The sequence below is a fragment of the Nelusetta ayraudi genome, unplaced genomic scaffold, assembly GCF_046127955.1.
Source record: "Nelusetta ayraudi isolate G7.1 ecotype Tasmania unplaced genomic scaffold, CSIRO-AGI_Nayr_v1 ptg000135l, whole genome shotgun sequence".
Lineage (NCBI taxonomy): Eukaryota > Metazoa > Chordata > Actinopteri > Tetraodontiformes > Monacanthidae > Nelusetta > Nelusetta ayraudi.
This window is the reverse complement of record NW_027466185.1, coordinates 13,981,087-14,000,945: the sequence shown is the minus strand read 5'-3', so window position 1 is coordinate 14,000,945 and position 19,859 is coordinate 13,981,087.

Here is a 19,859-nt window from a genome sequence, read left to right as displayed (position 1 = left end):
GGATAATTATTAAAACTTCACCAGAGTCTTAAATATTTGTCATTCACTTTCTTATCCTTACAAGAATTTATATCTAAACATGTAGAAGGCTGTAAACAGAGGGCTAATACGTGCCATTTTCTGGAGAGATCTTTCTGGATAACTGATTTTACGAAGCTGTTGCTGGGATGAAAAATTAAGATCTAAAGACGGGCAGAACATGGAACCCTTGAATGCATTTTCTTTATTTCCTGATGAATATAAACGATCACATGCATGACTGGCAACGCCGCAGCGCTCAGAGTCGGATCCTTCCGCTTGTGGTGGAAACTAGAGACCCCTCGCCAGTGCAGCAGTTTCAGTGAGTGAGAACAACATTTTGGCTCAGTATTACGGCCTGCAAACGTAAAACGTGTCCGTTGTTGCATCCAAACTATTAATTCGTCGCCACTCACTCACTTCTTTTCCTCCCTCCTTTATTTTCTTTCCCGGCGCTGATTTGTTTTTGAAGTGGCGCAACAGCGGCGGCCCTCCATCAATGAGAAAGACTAATTGAAACTGAAGCGCATGTCAAAGATGACCTGCTGCTAATCATTCCTCACTGTCGATGAAAGCATTGCACTCACTTAATAACTTTTCCTTTTTATATCGAGTGAGGGAAAAGAAACGACTAACCCCCCCCCCCCCCCGAGTTCCTGCTGTCATCTTTAATAGGACTTAAATTAATTAATCAAACAATGTTTTGTTGTTTTATTTGACCAAATTTAACAGTTTAATTTTAGCCGAGTAATAACCCTAGCTAGATTTTATCTCATTTTATGAGATGGTGCATCTAGAAATATTTTAAATAAATTTCAACCATTAGTCATCGACTACCCGCCTTCGCAGTAACGCAGACCAACATGACCTCAGAGTAACTCTGCAGATATTTTACCAGCCGCCCGCCGAGCCGCGCAAAGAGGAGACGGCACTGAGGGAAATCAGATAGAAACAGTCGTCAGTCAGTGAGCAACCACTCCAAGCACCGACAAACTCAGACTTTCTGCAAACGAGAATTACCAAACATCAAAATTCTCCGAAAAAAATTAGGACAAATTTCACAGTTCGTTCACGACAGAAGAGACGTAAGAGGCGGGAAAAGTGGTGTTGAAGATGTTCACACACACGCACACACACACATGCACACACACACACACACATGCACACACTATCTCCCTAACACAAACTTTCTCCTTCAAACACACATTTGTGTACATCTACTGCTGCTGCTGCTGAAAAAAAAAGAAACACAATTCTCACTTCGTTTCATGCAGAGAGCAGAAACAGAAATTCAATTGCGGAGTCGGAATATTGCTGAATTGCCCTTGAGGAGGAGCGGAGGGTGGGAGAGAGAGAATGAGGGAGACGGAGGAGAAAACAGCGGCAAGCTGCTGCGAGGTGGAAGCGGAAAGAAAAAAGGGCAGAAGGAGAAATGAAGACTGGAGAGGCGGAGAGGACAGAACGGAGGGATAGGTAGTGAGATGGGATGAGGGGATGAAGGAAAGGAAGTGAGGAAGAGAAGATGCGGCAAGAGAGTGATGGGGTGAAGGAAGGAGAAGAGAAGAAGACGACAGAGACACATTGTGCCGTGAGGCCGCCTGCAGTCGCAGGAGAGGCTGATAAGTTAACCAGATGGTCCGAGAATGAGAGTAGGCAGAGTGTGTGAGTGTTCGTGTGTGTGTGAGTGTTCGTGTGTGTGTGTGTGTGTGTGTGTGTGTGTGTGTGTGGATATATCTCATAACATATTTCTCACATATTTCTGCCCAAAGTCGACAGAGCAGTAACTGAACCGTCTCCGGCTGAGACCGGCCTGACTTTTTAAGCAGCGACCTCGGAGTTTGTGTCACGCAACCGTCTGTCGTTGCCATGGTCACCGCCTGTTTACCGCCGGGTGAGGCCGAATGCGCCCGGCGGGGGGGCTCATGGTGTGAGGCAGAGTCGTGTCGCAAACTCGGGGTCGGTCGGGCGGACTGCAGGCCGTCCCGAAAAAACAAGAACGTCGAGGAACGAGGCGTCATCGGGGGGCGCCGTCGGGTTGGCTGTCGCAGGTGTTCCGGAGGCAGCGTGGCACGAGTTTGGTGCTCAGTGTAGCCTGCAAATGGCTTTATACAAGAGCACACACACACACACACACTCAGTCCTGAAAGGCAGAAATGGCCTGCCAGAACTGTTCCGGAAGAAACAGCAAATGTGCTGTCATGTAAATCCCCCAAAACCTGGAGAATTAAAAGGGAAGGACAGGACTTTATTCAAGCTAGTTTTTTTTCTTTTCTGTTGGCTGTCCTAATATCTGGTAATGGCACGGGCCAGGTATCCACCTTTGTGACATCCTTCCATTCAGAGGATGGGAATTGTCACACCAATTCCCATCCTCTGAATGAAGAGAGACTTTCAGGAAGTACTGTTGACTGTTGACCAGGTTGCGGGTCAACCAACACTGGCCATTAGGGGCGCTGTTCTGAGACCAAGAGAGTCACAGTGATCTAATGCGGTTTATCATTCAAGTCAGGTCAACATTTGTGTGTCTGTGTTTCTGTGTGTGTGTGTGTGTGTGTGTGTGTGTGTGTGTGTGTGTGTGCGTGTGTGTGTGCATGCATTGCACTGCCAAGGCCACCAAGGTATCTTCTGTATTAAAAAAAAAAAGAGCAAAATCCAGAGTGTCTAATCCTGAGAACCCAAGAAAAAGACCCCGACAACCTGCATGAGAATTTCTTCTCTTTTTTTTCTGTCATAACAACCTCAAGGCCTCGAGGAGGAGACAGCGAACCAAAGCGAGGATGAAGGATGAAGAGCGCCGGGGTTCAAAGCAGTCGGGAAGGTGAAACGATGGAGACGCAGCGGGAAAAGGAAGCAGAAGACAACGAGGAGGGGACGGTGGCAAAACGCGCTCCTCTGTTCTTCAAGGCAGAAAATCTAAAACGAGTGAGCGCGGTCAGGAAACGATACGGCAGGTAATGGATATTTCTTTTCTCTCTGTCTCCCTTTTTTTCTTGCGCTGCAGAGTGCAGAGAAAACACTGCGGAGGAACACAGGGGGAGAGTGTTGGGAGCATGGCGGCAGTAGCAGCAACATTCCAGGCCGAACAGATCAGCTGGCCCGAGGAGAAAGACAAACACGGGAGAGGAAACCGCGTCTAGACTGCTGCTGCTGCTGCTGCTGCACACACACACACACACACACACACACCAACCTGCTAGTTAGACAAGGTGGGTGACTGCCGCTGCTGCTGCTGCCAGGACCCTGGTGGGATGGGGTTGGGGGAAGTGGGGGAGGAGGGCGGGGCGGAGAAGGGGCAAGGCTGGAATATAGATAGAGAGGTGGAACACGAGGGCTGATGGGAAATATAGCGCCAGAAATAGGGCCCGGCAGGGAGGGAAGTCGGTTTTGTGGCTTGTTTGATCCAAATGTAGGTCAACTATTGCGAAAACGGTGTGAAAAAAAACCGTCTCAGCAGGTCAACAGCGTTTATTGATGACGGGTCCAAAGCCGTGTGTTCACTTAATCCATCCGTCACGGACCGTCAAGCTCGTCCAGGCCGCACATTCAGACGTTCCTGTTTTCCTGCTACGATACGGGAGCTTGCAACACTGCATGTCGGGATTTAACATTCTTAACAGGAATAACTGTGATTGCTGCGGAGTGAGAACTCATCAGTGCAGACAATGAGGTCTTCAAAAAAGTGATGCCTTGGAGCGACACGTAAACTTCACCAGTGCGATGCTGCACCAAGTCAAACCAGAGGGGGGCAGTAACTCGGTCAGGACATAGAGACAAGAAACAGAGAAAGTCGACTTTCCAAAAATGTAAAGTGCCAACACAAAAAAAAATAAAATAAAACACATTGATTTGGAGCACTATAGCATCAGTTCTGAGGTCCAGGTGCGATGACCGCGCCTGCGGTTCTAGATGCCGCGCTTACTTTGCTTCATTTACTGTCGAATCAACGTCGCTGTGGTGAAGAAAGGTGTCCGCAAGTGCAGAGAGGTAGAAAGAAAGTGTGAAAAGCGTGAAAAGCCAGGTGAGAACGAGGACGGCTGCTTTAGAGGGTGACAAAGCTGAAGAATGTTCCAAGAAAAGGAAGGAAATATATATATATATATATGTATATACATATATATATTCATCGAGGCGGTAAGGGCAATGAATACACGGAGACACAAAGTCAGTAGAAAAATGTGCCGAGCCAAGAGTGACCGAGTGAGTCGTCACGGAGTAATAAGGATCCGAGACGAGTCGGTTTGACATTTGAGCACGGTCGGCGTAACTGATAAGTCTCTGCGGCTGAGGATGTGAGTGTAGCGAAAATTAAATCCTTTATGGCCGGGGCCGTTCCTCCAGTCACCTGGAGACGACGGGCGAGATGAACAACCTTTCCGGAGAGAAAACAGAGCTGAGCAAAGAGAAGGGCCGCGCCCTGACACTTAGCAGGTCAGGCAGGAGAAGTCAGGAGTTAGCAGCTCTCTGTTGTCCGAGACCCTGCGTTTGCTTTCATAAAGAGAGGAGATGGGGTCGGAGGGGGAGGGGCAGTGGCCGCTGTTGACCTATGACCCCCCTCGGCGCAGGGCGGTGGGTGGGGGCGGGGGGTGAAGCGAGGCATCCGTCTTAGCCGAGCTCACCCGGGCGGCGAGGAGAGTGGCGGGTCAAGCAGGCCGTGTACCAATTGTTAATTGGCCCCCGAAGTCCAATCAGCCGCAGCCCCTGGAGTGGAAAATAGACTTCCTGCGACACCTCCACAAGTCTCACCGGGACGCCGTCCTTGAAGGCAACCTGCTGTTGCCGCTGCCGCCACCACCCTCTTTACTGCAACCGGTGCTGCAAAGGTTTAGAGCCCATCTGATGCCGAGTGAACTCCAGGGCCAGGACACCAAGACCGGCAACTTTCTGTTCACTGGACGACAGGAACCAAAGACCGGACTCTGTGGTGATCTGGGCTCAGGGTTTAGGATCCTTCTCTTCTTGTGACCGCCAACCCTTGAAGTTACAGTGTCTTAAATGCATTAATAAATAATTACATTAATAGTAATTAGTAATAGTAATGCCACCTTGCACTGCCATATTTCTAAGGAAGCCTGGTGAGGACAATGCAGCCCGCCTGACTGCGCATTTCGTATTTAGGGAGAACGATCATGTCCTTAAGTAAATTAACAAAGACGAAGCCGGATGTGGTTTCAAGGTTTGGGTGTGCTGGCCACTGTAGCCTACTGGCAAGCTCAGGAGGGGGAAGGGAGAGTGAAAGACGCTGCAATCTAAAATGTAACCACTTGATGTCGCTGTTTCTTCTTTAAAAAGAAGAACAAGAAAGAACAATTATCGCAGACTTAACATTAAATTTTTTCAGGCTTGGGATCCGTTCTGAGTTTCTGCCCTCTCAAAGACAACTTCTCCCCACCACCACCACAACAGCTTTTGGGGAAAAAACAATCTTCTAAGGACCCGTTCTTGACCTGTGAGGTACCTTGGATGTGATACAGGGCCACAGACAGGGAAGCTGATTGATTGGTTTTGATAGTATTGGTCACCGTGCAGACAGAGGGAGGACGAGGAAGAGGAAGAGGAGGAGGAGGAGGAAGAGGAGGAGGAGGAGGAGGAGGAGGAGGAACAGTATTGATCCCACCTCACTTTACCAAAAATGGTTAGTCTGGGATTTTTCAAATTGCAGTTGTCACATTGCAATTCTATACAAACTACCGGTGATTTATTAACATTCTGCAAGTTGTAGAAAGTCAAGTGTACCTCAACCTCCTTCATACTGTATCATCCATGTCGTTTGTACCTGCATCTCCAGTAATATTTCCTAAACACAGTAAAAACAGGAACGTCATTGACATCATCAATGGTAATTTTAATCACCGGCGGTTAATCAGACTATTGTCACCGGGCCGCGTGAATCAAAGTCAGGCTCATTTACGACAATATTAATATTTTACAACCGTTCAATGACTTGATTAAGTGCTTTAATTTCTCCGCCGTTCGATGTGACCACAAGCGTCACCGTCTGACATTTTTCATTCAAATTCCTATTTTTTTCTCTCCAGAAAATATGAAACTATCCGTCAACGGCGACCCGTGTAAAACACATAACCCGGGATGAATGCTTTTTTCACGACCCTTTATTTTTTTTATGGCCAGAGTATAAATTGCATTTGCCTCTTTTGATAAAAGTGCAAGGCACGCTCGTTTTAAAGCGGAGTGTCCTCCGGCAGATGAATGAGGTAAGGAGGGGAAGTCTAATATTTAAAGATCCCGGAGACATTAAATTCCACATTTCTGCAGCGCTCCAGATAATATCAGATTGTGGCGAGTTGGGGGAAAAAATTTTGAACAGAGAGAGGAGAAGAGGGCCCTAATTCATAATTCCAGCCGGCACAGAGAAACCTATTTTGGACGCTAAAAGTGTGTGCGTGTGTGTGTGTGTGTGTGTGTGTGTGTGTGTGTGTGTGTGTGTGTGTGTGTGTGTGTGAGGTCTCTCCAGGCAGCCCGGCCGCCCACTCCCCCAACACTTTGATGAGATATGAAGAGAGACAGAGTGCCGCAGAGGAAATATCCACGTGTTGACACACTTAAACACACACACACGCACGTACGCACACACACACACACACACACACACACACACACACACACACACACACCGTCGTCTCCGCGGCTCTCCTTCTCCTGCTCTTAGTCTCTCCTCGCCATCTGCTCTCCACCTCCCCGCCACGGCCCGTTTCCCTCTGCAGGACGGACCTTTCACCGGATGAAAATAGCAACTATTCTATCTTCATCTGAACGCATATGTGCAAATTGGTTTTTGGGCTCGGTGGGAGATAAGAGGGCTTTTACATTTCTCTCATAATTCAGCACGGTTTTCATCTGCATGTTTTAAGTTTTTTTCTTTTTTCTTTTCTTTTTTTTTTAGTCGTGGGGGAGAGCGTTTGCACCGCAATCCGAGGAGGTCCGCCTCTCCAGGAGCAGCAGCAGCAGGGGGAGGAGGGATTATTGATTTGGGAAGACTTGGTTTGGGAAAAAGCAAGAAAAAAAAGCCTGACTTGCAGAATTTTGGGGTACGCACAAAAAAAAGAGCAGGTTGTGCTACAATTATTGCTGACTTTTTGAGAACCAAACTGGAGCAATTTCATCAGATTTTGTAGAGGTTTCAGCTGGGGAGGTCCTCAGGGGGCATTTTCATGTATAAACATGAGGTGACGTCATTCAACGGCCTCGATTATTCTCAGGTCACAATCGGCTCGAAGAAAGAAATGCTCAGACGGCAGTCGTGGTCACGAGAGAAGCAGCATCAGGTCTGAATGGACCGTAAAGCAGAATAAACCTTTCTGCTCTCAAAATAAAGCAGGTCCTAAAACAAAATGGGTTGTCGTCATGTTGGAATTTCCAGTATTCATTCATTCATTCATTTGTTGTTGCTTTTTTGTCATGCAGTTTGAGGATGGACGACAATTAAATGCATATTGCACAATGAATTTTTGTATAAGCACAAAAAGTTTAGTAAGTAAAAAGCAGCAAATTCAGCACTTTGCACTGACTCCTCCCCTCAAGATTTAAACAGGCTGGGCTAAATTGAAACTCCAAAAGTATCGACGGGCAGACACACCGACTGACCTCTAACCAGAATCGGATGCAAAGCTGTATAGTCACAACTTGTGTTTGCAGCTGCAGCAGCAGCAGCGGCGTTGTGTTAAATTGTGTGAAAGTGTGGAGCAGACGGTTCCTGCTCAGCCAGAGCGAGTTACAGCGCAGCGACTTCGCACAAGAGTCAATTTCTGTCACTGTATCTCTCCTGTAAGTCTGCGATTGGCTCAGCGATGGTGGGTGTGGGAGGGTTCTACGTGGAATTTCTGATGAATGGTGTGACCTTTACGGCAAATAGTGATTAATGTTACACTTAACTTAAAGTTGGCTGTCATTGGAAGGACCTCTGCAGGCCGCTCAGCCACCAGTAATGTATAAAAAAAAGTACGCGTCTGTTCAACGTGTTGCTAGACTTGGTCTACACACGATGACTCAGCATGATTTTAGCCATGTCACTTTTCCAGATGGGCCCTGTCATCATGGAATGTCCTCGTCGACCCAAATGATCTTAAACCCTAGATTTTACTAATGTGTTTGTTTTCAAACACATAATGTATGCTAAAGCTCTGTTTACTTTAGTTTGCATCTTTACAGATTATTCTTGATTTTGGTGGTTGTAAGAAGCCATTGCAACTTCATATGTGAACTAGCAGCTCCCCAATACTCTCCCAGATTAGTGACCACATCCCCAGCCAGGTGTTGGCTTTGCCCTCTAACATCAAATTATTTTTGATTACTTCCAAACTCGTCAAAGCCTAAACAAAGTATAAAGTATAGCATGATTTTTTTTTTTTTTTAAACCATTTCATTAAAAGGCTACAAACAGAGAGCTAAATACGCTTGTTTCTGAAGATCAACACAGTTTGTGTGTGTAGGGGGAGGGGAGATGGAAAATTAATTGTGGAAACCACTCCACTGGGCACAAAAATGGGACCTTTTAAACAATCAATAATTCATCAGCACTTTTGTTAAATAATGTCAAGAGTTTCTGATGCTCTGCGTCGGTTGGCAGACAGACACCGAGTGCACTCGGTGTCAGAATCGGGGCAAATAACCGCCGGGTGAAAACGCAGGAAGCACTTTCAAAACGCTGGTACATGACAGCATTTTTATGGAGCGTTGGGGCAGGCAGAGGTCAGAGTCAATACACGGGTCATTCAGAGGCCCTCTAACCTGGTGAGAGCACAGTCCAGTGAGTGTGTGTCCAGTGTATGTGCGCGTCCAGCATGTGTGTGGGTGCGCATGCATGTTCCAAAAGCCAAATTGGAGTCGACTGTTGAATGAAGAGCACTCTGCGACTCAAAGAACGCCGCTGCCAGTTCCCACCCAGCCGGGTGGTAATTTCATTTCTCCTCATTTGAGCGCCGACCTCCTGAAAAGACGGTCATTTTGAAGCGCGGCGCGGTCGGCAGCAGCAAAAAATAAAAAAAATAAAATAAAAAACCTTCAGGAGCGCCACCGAGTGCTAATCCACTCTGCCTCAAGTGCCCTTCAGCAAAGCGCCGCATAAAACCACTCCAGCCGAGCTGACAGGCCGACGGCTGCGGAGGCGGCGCGCTATCACGTGCAGGTGAGGCGGAATGCAGTTGATAATGTTGTGTGATTATCGGCCGGCTGCTGATGCTGCCGCTGATTGCGCCAGACTCGGGAAGAAATGGACGGAATCAGACTTTTCTGCATGATTAATGCCAATCTGTCTGATCATCGCGTGGCTGCCGGAACAACAGGCTTTGACGATGCTGCACTTTTTTCTCTCTCTTTAGGAATCAGGACACTGGATAAATGGGAGCAGGTAATGTCTGTGCGTGTGTGTGTGTGTGTGTGTGTGTGTGTGTGTGTGTGTGTGTGTGTGTGTGTGCGTGTGTGCGTGTGTGTGCGTGCGCACGCGCGCTCCTGTGCATGAATGTGCAGCAGCACACACAGCGAGACCGGGCAGGAAGGAAAGGAGAGACAGAAAATGTCTCTGTGTCTTGAGCTTAAGGCGGCGGTATGTTTGCTTATCTGTGCCTCTTTATGTGTGTGTCTGTGTGTGTCTGTGTGTGTGTACAAGTATATGTGAGGTTACATGCAGCAATAGTGCCACCTAGTGTCACCCAAAAGGAGTGTTCTAAAGCCCCGTCAGTCCAGCCCCGGCTGTGGCTGTGGTGCCGTTTGTGATGCGGAGATGCGTTCAGCAGAGCCTCCGATGACGCCGCACATGTCTTCTTTAAAGGGCCAGTGTGTGAGGTTTGGCAGCATCTAGTGGTAAGGAAATAGACTGCAGAGAAAACAAAAACAAAGTCATGAAACAGAGAACAGACACACTCGGGGCTGCTGTTGATACGTGGTGGCACAGTTTAGTGCCTATTATCAGCCAAGGGAAAAAATTTATTGCACTTTATTTTTAATACCTTTGAGTAAAAACATTTCAATACAAAAGCCCCCAAAGTGTTTTATGCTGGATTTTGTAAATTCATTTGCACCATTTAAAAACAACTGATCAATCACGTTAAAGCTTCCTGCACAAGCTGGATAATTCACCACAGCCACATTTTCAGCTCACTATTTATTTTTATTTATTTTTTTACATTATTATCGCCGTCACGTGCCGCAGCCGTCCTGAGAGTGGAGAGCGCTCATCAGTTCGGAGATTCCAACATCCGCCGTTCCTCTTTCATCACGCCAGGGATCACGGAGGTCCGTGTAAACACCGTAAGCGCTCCGGATTAATTTGCCCGTCTGGGACCTCCCGTACATTTCATCTCTGGTTTTTCAGCGATTGCCGTTAAACGCATTCCCATCAGGAGATGGGAGGGACCGCCGGCCGTTGGATCGGCGAGCTGAAGGACGAGCAGCAGAATGAAAGACAGGAAGAAGAAGAAGAAGAAGAAGAAGACTGATGTCAACTTCAGCCGCCATTATCCAATAAGTGCCTCATTGTTTTCTCAGTTAGTTGACTTATATTTTGCCCGTCAACCTATTGGGTGACAGTGCATTCCGATGTCCAGCACGACTTTGAAATGTATTCACGCTTCAGTTTAAAAGCACAAAAAAAGACAAACAGCCACTATTTGGAGATAAACAAACACAGGTTTGCCTCTGTGGACACTCCAGTTCTCATATCCCAGCTGATGTGCTTTGATGAAAATTTCTTGATTCGACGCAAGGCCAGGTTCATTTCCATCACTATCTATAATAAAATCAAAACTCCCAGCTGACGGGCGGAAATAAGTGCGACTCCCCTGCATCACCGACGTGCAGGCCGAAAGAAAAGCGGTGTACCAACGCGGTCTTGACGACTTTCGTCACCTGCAGGACAATGCATTTTCTCCTTTTTTCCTCCTTTGCACACACACACACACGCACACACACACGCGCGCGCGTGCACACACTCACACACACACACACACGGTTCGGTTACCGCCTGCGAACATTTGACATTGCACAAGGCATCCGTCTGGCTGCTGAACGCAGCGCAACATAGCAAGAATGTACAGAATGTACTCACAGACGAAGCCTGTGTACTTGACTGGAGGACAAGATGCACACAAAGAAAGACTCAGCTCGGATGAAGCATTCATTTCCCTCACAACGAGCTCCAAGTCACATTGTTATTTGTCGTTGAGTGTTGTGGATGAAGAGAACATTAAAACAGAAGGAGAAGCTCACTGGTCCCGAGCCTCGGGCAACCATCTCAGTTGCGGCAGTGGAGCAATGTAGCGGTAAAGCAGGATAATCTAGCGTTGTTATTATGAAATGCTGGCTGGCTTCCGCTGTTTGAGTGCGATGAGCTAAATTGAATTTGCGCTCATTCAGAGTCTCCAGCCATGCAAAGCTAGCTCACGTTAGCATTGTACCATTGGAATCGATTCATCACAATTAGCTTGGCAACCAGCAGAAAAGAGCCACAAGTTGATACAAGAATGTGTGAGACGCAACGAGAGACAGGTACATAAACATAGACACCAAAGTTGCAGTTGCTCAGAAACAATGTGAAATGAAGGTGTTTGTATTGACAGCACTTGGACTTTTCTCTCTTTTGGGCTTTTTTGAAAATTTTGGGCTTTGAAAAAGCAAAAATAGAATCCCCATCCTCCTAAACTTCACAGGTATCGATTGAAAGATTTGCAGGGATCCCGTTAGCATGCTGCCACATTAGCTTCCCACACATAGCTACGGTTGTGTGCCATTAGACGACGGCCAACTCAGAGCGAAGGGTCTGTTCCTTCAATCTGAGTCTGATTTGTATGAGTTGGAGATCATCCACGCCAAGTCAATGAGCAGCGCCGTTAGCTGTCAGCTCCTGCTCGCGACACAGCACCATCAGCCACCGTGTTCTTAATGGACCTGCAGCCCTGAGCCAAATCAAGCTAACTGATGCTCAGAGAACCGTCAGGGGAAACGCCTTGCCGAAGGGCACCCGGGACTGCGAGTCTGAACTGAATCTGAATGCCTTTCCACACTTAGGCTGGCTGATTACAGCCAGTCCATTGTGTTGTTGTTGTTGTTGTTGTTGTTGTTGTTTCCGTCGGCGCTCTCTTCATTTCGATCCATCTCAGTGCCTTCAACTTTATGAAAGTAGCGCTTCGCCTGCTGCTCTTGTTTGAAATATCAGCTTATAAATATGCTGTTGGCGCTCCCGCTCTTCAAAATGGATTTAAAACGCGTGCGCTAGTGTGTGTGTATGTGTGTGTGTGTGTGTGTGTGTGTGTGTGTGTGTGTGTGTGTGTGTGTGTGTGTGCGGTCAGCGATGTGAATCTTTTTGATATGAGCAGTGGGTCATCGGCCGCAGCTGCATTCGCCATCCACCTCCCACTAGACACATGCACACCCACACACACACACACACACACACACACACAGAGCATGGCCTTTTCCCTTCACAACCCTGATTGCCAGCAGCAACATGCCCTGAGCTGATAAACTTTATCAACCGACTCACACCTGTGCTTCGGCAAAAACCACACACCACACTTTCCGCTCTTGACAAGGCAGACACCTGCTACTATGTTCACTGAGTGTGTCTGTGTCTGTGTCTGTGTGTGCTCGTATGTGAAAAGCGTATAAAATAACTTCTTGGGCGTTGCTGACAAGACAACAAAACGCGAGTGCACAAAAGACACATAGCTGCACACTGAGGACTCTGTGTGTGTGTGTGTGTGTGTGTGTGTGTGTGTGTGTGTGTGTGTGTGTGTGTGTGTGTGTGTGCGTGCGTGTGTTCGCAGAGCTCAGACCTCATTACTTTGCGAGTCTTCATACATTACTCGTGTTAAATGGAGAGATAATCAGTCCCAACATGATGACCGGCTATGTCTGACGAAGTGAATTGCTTGCCACTGGCTTTGCATCCATCATTGTTGTTGTTGTTTATTTCATAGGTGTGTTTCTAGGTTATTCAGGGGAAAAAAAGCACCCTCAGCACACCGTTTGATAAGAGGACCAGTGGGTGGAAATGTGGAGACAAAGTCAGTAAATTAGATTATATTAGCTTTTTTTCTCGTGCTGCAACCACCTGAGCCACTTAAAGGTGTGCAATATTCTTAGGGTACAAGTTTTGCACCCTGGACCTTTAACAACTCATCCAGCAGAGTTTAGCTTCATACTGACATACTGTTGGTATGGGTGAGATTTAGTGGCACCTAGTGGTAAAACCACGAATTACAATCAGTGCTCAACATTAATCTCTACATTCTGATGGCCCCACCTGCTCTCGTCTCACGCAGGCTAATGGCTGGTGCAGTGGTACAGCTGCCTCGCCACATAAAAGAAAGAAAAAAAACAGCAGCTATTTATTTTTTATTAAGGACATCTAATTAAAATCTCGCACAATCTAATTGAACTTGTGCACCTCATGCGCCTTCCCACAGTGTGCCTTTAAATACTTGTGCAGTAAAACGGCCGCCTCCTTACATTTACTGATGAACAACAACCAGCGAGGAGAACAAAGAAGTTCATTTTTAGCGACTGCACACCTAAATACACAAATGCTTGGACAGTATATGGACACTAACTCGTACGACGCCTTGACTGCTGATTCTACACACCTTCACACCTACGCCCAGCAGTGGTGATCAGCTATCACTCCTCCCGTCGGCCTCTCTGCCTGAGCCTCTCTGCCAGTGCCGCCTGGCCTGCTAACCAACTAGCTCGGCACACAGCGGAGGGAAGGGGAGGAAAAGCAGCGTCAGTCAGACCCTGTGAGCGTCGGCGGCCCATTACAGAGGGATTATGATGATATAGAAGCCAAAGACAAACACACCATGAATTTTGGGGGAGTGGCTCCATCAGAATCAGCCAGATTCATCTCGCTCGGCAAATATTTGCCGCCGTGAAGCCTGCTGTTGTTTATCCATTCCATTTTTTTTTTTTTTTTTTACTTTGAATCTGAAGTAAGTCGGGTGCCCGGCAAAAAAAACAAAAAACAATCAAGCACCTCGATGTTTTTTATCTGCACGCAAGCAAACACAAAAGACGGAGCAAGATGAAGAGAATTAAAGCGGGACGAGGATGTGCTGTGAATCCAAACCTCAAGGAATCCAGAGGCGAGCAACATAAAAACAACAAGGAGTGGATGGCGGCATCATCATAAAGCCACACTTAGACAACACACACACACACACACACACACACACACACACACACACACACACACACACACACACAATAATCTTTCTCCTTCCTCTCTTTGCAGTGCCACAGTGACCCTGATTGGTTGAAAGTGGTACTGCAGCTTCAGAATGTGCGATAACTTCTCCTTGTGTGTGTGTGTGTGTTTGTCTGTGTGTGTGTGTGTGCGTGCGTGCGTGCGTGTGTGTACTGTAATTACTAGAGAAGATAAATCTTGTTAATGAAACAGACGGAAAGAAGAGGACTCAGGAGAGGAAAGGGAGGAGAGACGGGAAGAGGAAGAGAGATGAGGCAGAGAACACAGAGAGCAGAAGAGGAGGAGGAGGAGGAGGAGGGGGAGGAAGAAAAGGAAGGTCGGCGAGGAAAAAGAAAAGAATAGAAAGAAAAGGTGGAGATGGAGAGATGGGGTGTGAGGACAGAGAGACAAGACAGAGAGAGGAAGAAAAAAAAAAAAGGTTGACTGTCACGTTTGGTTGCACCGCTGCATCGTCTCGGCGGCCGTGACAGTGAGGCAGAGGAGGAAGACGAGGATGGCAGTGAGCGAGTGAGAAAGATGAAGGGGGATGGAGACGCAGCGTCGGAGATGGATGAGGGCAGTGAGGAAAGAAAAAAAAACACAAAACAACTTGAAGACTTGCGCCGGTCATGCATATTGAGAGGAGCAGAGTGTAGACTAGATGTCTATTGGAAGGACACTGAGCAAGTTTATAAAGCCGAACAAGGCGCAGAAGGAGCAGCAGGAACCTATGAGAGCAGACACGTTGGTTGTGCAAGTGCCTCCCTGAGTTTGGGAGATAAAAGTAGCGGCAAGAGCGGCGAGGACTGCAGGACCGTCGGACATAGAGAGAGAGAGGGGGCGAGAGAGAGAGAGAGGGAGGGAGAGAGAGACAGAGAGAGAGAGAGGGGGGCGAGAGAGAGAGAGAGAGAGAGAGAGAGAGAGAGAGGGGGCGAGAGAGAGAGAGAGAGAGCCTGCAGCTCACCGACTCTTTTGAAATAACAGCCTTGAAGTTTGACCCCGCAGCAACAATACAAGCCTCCAATTATCCATCCAGCTTTGGATTATCAGCGCTTAATATGAGACAAGGCCGAAGTGCAGAGGGTGCCGGTGACCTTAGTCCAGAGCATGAAAGAAAATGATCTGGTGGAAGAAGAAGAAGAAGAAGAAGAAAAGGAAAAAACACAAACGCAGGAGTCAGCCAGTTGCCTCACACTTAAATTTTAACCTCTCAAATCTGTGACTGTTTAGCCCATTCCAGCAGGCCAGTCCAGCTGCTCTCTGTCCACCACCAAGGCCGCGAAGCAGGTCAGTCCAAACTTTTCCTTCCTCTTCATATAATGTTAAAATGATGTTCAGAAAAAGGAAAAGTAAAGAAAAACTGCCGCTACAGCAGCATCAGTGCTAATCTCTTTAGCAGCACTTCAGAGGTCAAGGGGTCGACTTCTGGATCGTCTCGGCTCGTCAAGGCCACTTATGACTCGTCCTTCCATTTTTGAACGATGTCAATAAAGCAAACACAATTGCTGTTTCTCAATTCAGGGTTTGCATCCTTGAAGTACACATTTTGAAAGGACGTTGCGTCATCGCACTGCGCGAAGGCTCGTCCCAATTCCCAAGGGTCCTCAAGGTGCCTACACACTGAACGCGTTTTTGACGCGGTCTGACGCGCGGTATGGCGTCAGTAGGCGCAAGCAGGCGCAGACCTGGCGTCAACGCCCTGTGACGACACCTTGGCGCATCCAATAGGAGAGCAGCCGGTTCTGAAAAAAGTGGCCCGACGCAGAGCAGGGCGCCAGTTCGCGATAGAGCAGTAGTGAGGAAAAACGAAAGAAAAACTTTTCTCGCAGTGTCCCGAGTGTAACATTTGATCTGACACCGAGTTCTGGGACTCAAGACTAGCTTAAAAATATGTATCGGGTTGGCGACTCTGCTTGGTTTCGGTGCTCTGACGTTCTCGTTACCTCCGGTGCTCGTACTAGCTGCTACGTGTTTTGCATTCAGGCGGCACCGGAGGCTTGAATAACTGCGGTGGAACCAAATCTCGTTGTCCCACCGTTTGCACACAACATCCTCCCGCTTGCTACTCAGTGCTTCGCTATCAATTTTGCCGAAAACCCGTGCAAAGTACGTTCCGTGTTGTCTAGACTCTGGATGAGTATAAAATAAAATGCGAATCAACGCGATAATGTCCCGACGCGAATATATATGAAAAAAACAACAACTTTATGTTCATATATTGTCAGGCACAGTTCGATGTAGAGAAGACGCTCTGCTCTCTGCGCGGCGTTGCGCTCTGACGCCGACGTCGCACATACACAATGAATGGCTGCGCTGACGCCACCCTGCGCTTGACGCGTTCAGTGTGTAGGCACCTTTAGGACGCTCAAAATGTGTACTCGGAATGCCGGAATGACGAAACGAGGAAATACGCCGAAGGCCAGACCGTCCCGTGTGGTTACGGGGAGGCGGGGTTTGGTCCGTCCTTCTAGGCTGGGTCCTCGAAGAACGCTTCCTTCAGACGGAGGACACTCGGTTTGAAGGGTGCAGACCCTGAATTGAGACACAGCCAATGTCATTTTAGCAGCGAGGACATCTGATGAAGACAAATATTGTACCGCAAACAACAAGACTATTGGCTGACAGAACTCTAGACAATGGCTGTTGGCGTTGACACACCTGCCTCCAAGTGGACAGAAATAGGAAATACAATCTGTAAAAGCAACACATTTCAGACATTTCAACAGTTCCAAGAAAATGTTGTCATCCCAGTAACTTCTGTAATCAGCAGAGTGAAAATGTGCAAAGCCAAATTCCAAAAAGCTTCACAGCTTTAAGGTCCACTGTAGTTCAAATCTTCTCAAATCTTTAATTAAAAACTCTGCCAGTCAAGACACAACCACAAAAAAAAGTTGCCTGCCAATTTTCCCAACGCGTGGACTAAACACTGTCTATTATCACTGAGAGTATTAAAAACACTGAACCCCAAATAAACCTGCCATCGTCTCTTTATTCACTCCAAAGTAACAAGAAGTCGAATTTTGCAGATGATTCCCACTAATGTTCCATGAAATGGCCCAAAATGATTGAATTCCTGTGTGCCGATGAGCAGATACTGAAATGGCTGTTTAAATTTTGATGAATGCAAGTCTGACAACTTTGTCTGAAAAAAGAAAGGCATTTTTAATTGCATTTTACTCTAAAAAGTTCAAGAGAAGCCTCTTGCAGGATGGAAAGATGATTACATGGAAGTGCACATCAGAGCGCCTGTGAGCTGCAACGCATTCCACAGCGACACAACAACTGCAGCCACAACATGAACACAAAACATCGCAGCGCCTCTCAGGCTCTCCCAGTTTTAGTGAAGCTCACCCAGAAGCACCACCCACACACAAACAACAACACGTAAACGGGCTCGATGGGCTCTCTGCAAGTATATCTGCGACACAATCACAGAAGTAGCTGAGGGGAGTTTTAAATCGACTTATATAGCGGGAAGTCACTGGTGGTGGTGGAGAATCATCTATCATTGTTTCATCCACATGAAATGTCCAAGCATCCCTCCTCTCTTCTCAATGAAGTCTAGTCTGTGTGTGTCCGTTAGCTTCGAAGCTTGCCTGCTTTCCAACACTCCATAAAGGCACCGTCTAGTTCCTCAAAAGTTTCACCCCCCCGAAAACATGCACCACCACTCCTCAAGCTAACAAAAGATTATCTTAAGCCTTTTCCAGTTGACTTTTTTAACCTATAAAACGTGTGATTTCCCAGCCAGTTAGCCGCTGTTTTTCCTCCCTTCGGTGGCCATTCTGGTGCTGTTGGGCTGCTTTTCCACAGGTGATGCTAATGATTAGCAAGCGCAAGCTAATTATGCTAACCTCACCTGGCTCTCAGGCTTTTTTTTTTAACTTAATAAAATGCTTAGTTTAATTTAAGCCAAAAGCAAGTTACCTTAATTTTTTTTGCTTTTTTCTAAAAAGTGTTTATCCATAAAAAAAAAAAAAAAAAAAGGAGTTATAGATGGACATAAAAATGCAGCTTGACGATAATTAACGGTAAAACATAATCTGCAACATATACTTTCACACTGTGTGTTTATTTAGGCCTAAATCCTTGTATCATGCAGCAAAACCCTGTTAGCTGACAGCTGCTTTTTCCAAGGCCAGCAGCTCCAGGTGTTAGGCCTGACAGAGTGAAACCACAGCAGTGATGCTGTTCTGTGCATTTTGCAGAGGAAAGTTTCCCATCCACGCCGACGCTTGAATAAATGAAAAAGTTTTGGGTGACAAGAGGTCAAAGTTGGATGTGCGGTTATGGGAATAATCATGCGGCGACGAGTTGAACTTTGTCTCGTCCAACTTGTTACAGTGAGAAGCACAAAGCCTGACACCTTCGAGACACACGGCGGACTGAGCGGAGGCGCTTTGAAAAGGACTCAGGGTTTGTGTGTGTGCTCGTGTGTGTGTGCTCGTGTGTGTGTGTGTGTGTGTGTGTGTGTGTGTGTGCGTGTGTGTCAGTGCCCTGGTAAAATTGAGCTGTCATGGCCGGGATGGGCACTTTGATCATTTTGTGTTCGCAGGAGTGGAGAAGAGAAGAATTTAGAACAGTTGTAAGAGGGAAAGAGGATAGGAATCGGAGCGGGGAAACAAAACAAAAAAAAAGCAGAGAAGAAAAGGTCGGCGCAGGAAATAAGGTGAGGGGAGAGCATTCTGATAAGGGAGCAGGGAGGTGGAAAGGAATGAAAACGGAAAAAGAGAGAGGTAAGAAGAAAAAAGTCTTGAATTGTCGATTTGAATCGAAAATGAAAAGGAACAAAGGGAAAGGATTAACGCTAAGAATGATGGGGGAAGAAAGACAGAGGGAAGGAGGCAATGTGCAGCGGGTGCGAGCGCCAAAGAAAGAGGGGGCAGAAGAAGAAACAAAGTGTTGAAGATTTATTAAAAAAAAATAAAAAATAAAAGGAGGAGGAGGAGGACGGGCGGGCAAGGGAAATTGAGTAGAAAGGGGAGAAAAAATGAGAAAGAAACAAATGGTGAGAAAGCGAGGTGAGAAATGGAAGAGAGGAGGGGACGGTGGAGGAATTCAAAGAAGTTGAGCGGAAGGGGAAAGCAAATGAGAGGAGCGAATAGAGCCGTGTAAAGATGAAATGCCAACAAAAAAAAAGGGGGGGGGAGTGGGAGGGAGCGTGGAAGTGGAAGAAAAGTTGGTGGAAGGAAATTAACAGAAAACGTAAAAAGGAGAAGAAAGCAAAAGGCGAAGAAGAAGAGAGAGGAGGGGAGACAGAGGAGCCGGGTTATTGATAGAGTGAACGGATAAGGGATGAAAGCCGCCTTTCACTGGCCGATGAGGATGTGCTCGCATCACACGCCACTTACCCAGGATTCATAGCGTGAGATGAGTTCCCAGCATCCCTTTCATCTCTGCAGCAGTCCAATAGAGCTCTATCAGAAAAAGAAAAGGCCCCGGGAGACACCAAACTGCAGCTAGTCACATATGTGGCCGGGTGGAAAACACACACACACACACATGCTCACAAACACACACACACACACACACACACACACACACACACACACACACACGCGGACGGGTGCATGATCGCTTTTCTTTTTTTCAAACATGCAGAATGAAACAATCACCCCTTTGTGCAACATTTTCCCTCTGATTCCTG